The following is a 1,735-nucleotide window of genomic DNA, read 5'->3' as shown; positions in this document are numbered from 1 at the left end:
CCACTCCTGGGCTTATACCCAGAAGATGCTCTAACATGTAATAAGGATACATGCTCCACTATGTTCATAGCAGCCATATTTGTAATAGCCAGAATTTGGAAACAACCTAAATGTTCCTCAACAAAGAAATGGATACAGAAAATGTGGTACATTTACACAATGGAATAGTACTCAGCTATTTAAAAAAATGACTTTATAAAATTTGCAGGCAAGTGGATGAATCTAGAAACTATCATCCTGAGTGAGGTAACTCAGTCACAAAAGACCATATATGGTATGTACTCACTGATAAGAGGGTATTAGGCAAAGATCATAGAATATGCAAAATAAAACTCAAGGACCACATGAAGTTCAAGAGGAAGGAAGACCAAAGCGTGGATGCGTAAGTCCCATAATACTGTTAATTATATTCTACTGTACTTGCAGACAGAACCTTAGTGTAAACTCCATCAGACACAAATTACCCAGTGACAGATGCAAACTGATGCAGACACCCACAGCAAAACAATAAGTGGAGTTTGGGAAGTCTTGAGGGAAGAGTGGAGAAAGGGTTGAAGGAGCCAGAGAGGTCAAGGACATCACAAGATAACGTATAGAATCAACTAATCTGAGCCCACAGAGGTTCACAGAGACTGAGCTGCCAACCAGAAAGCATGCATGAGACAGACCTAGGCCCTGTCCACGTATGTAACAGCTATTCAGCTAGGTCTTCATGTGAGACTTCTAAATCAGAAGCGGGGGCTGTCTGACTACATTCCCTGCCTTTTGAGCCTTTCCCTCAACTGTACTACCTTGTTTTGCCTCACAAGATGATGCACATGGCCTCACTGAGGAGAGGGGGAAGAGGGATGAATGGGAATGGTGAGGTGAGAGGGAGGGACTGGGAGTAGAGGAAGGAGGGGAAGCTGCTATCAGGAAATAAAGTAAATAAATGACTTATAGTAATAACGATAATGATACTACTACTACTACTACTACTACCAATAATAATAATAATAATAATAATAATAATAATAATAATAAATAATAAATAATAAATAATAATAATAATAAATAGTGATTTGTTTCTCCAGTGTGACTCCCTTGAAGAAAACTATTTTTTCATCTGTAAGCTGTTATCAGCTGGTGGTTCCTTCTGCGTCAAGAATGCGGATGCATCTTCACCTTTCATTTCAGCTTTAAGACCTGGTGCAGACCAATGAAGGCTCTGTACATCCTGCTACAAGTCTCTTGAAATTGTATGTGCACCAGCTCTATTGTGCCTAGAAGGACATGATTCCTTGGTATTTTCTTTCCCTATACATCTTGTATTCTTCCCATCTTATCTTTAGCAGAGTTCCCTGATCCCTGAAGGGAGAGATTTAAAGGAGACATCTCTTGATGGACTGGGTGTTACAAAGACTCAGTTTCCGCATATTATCTGGGTGTAGGTGTGAGTATTTTTCCCTATCTCCTGCAGTAGGAAGTTTCTCTGAGGATGGCTGAGCAAGACACTGATCTGTGAGTTTAGTAGAATGTTATTAAAAGTCATTTTATATTCTATTAGTAGAAAGCATTACTTGGTTATTTAGTAGAAGGAATGACTAGTTTAACTAGGTTCTGGACATCTCTAGTCTCAGGCTATTGCTCACTAAAGCAATGTTGGGTGTTGTTCCGCGCTATTTGTTCCGCCAGCAGGAAAGACGCGGCACACATAGGATCCTTCTGCAGTACAAGCTTTAATGCATCACAAGCT

This window comes from Mastomys coucha, unplaced genomic scaffold, assembly GCF_008632895.1.
Source record: "Mastomys coucha isolate ucsf_1 unplaced genomic scaffold, UCSF_Mcou_1 pScaffold16, whole genome shotgun sequence".
Classification (NCBI taxonomy): Eukaryota; Metazoa; Chordata; class Mammalia; order Rodentia; family Muridae; genus Mastomys; species Mastomys coucha.
This window is presented reverse-complemented; position numbering follows the sequence as displayed.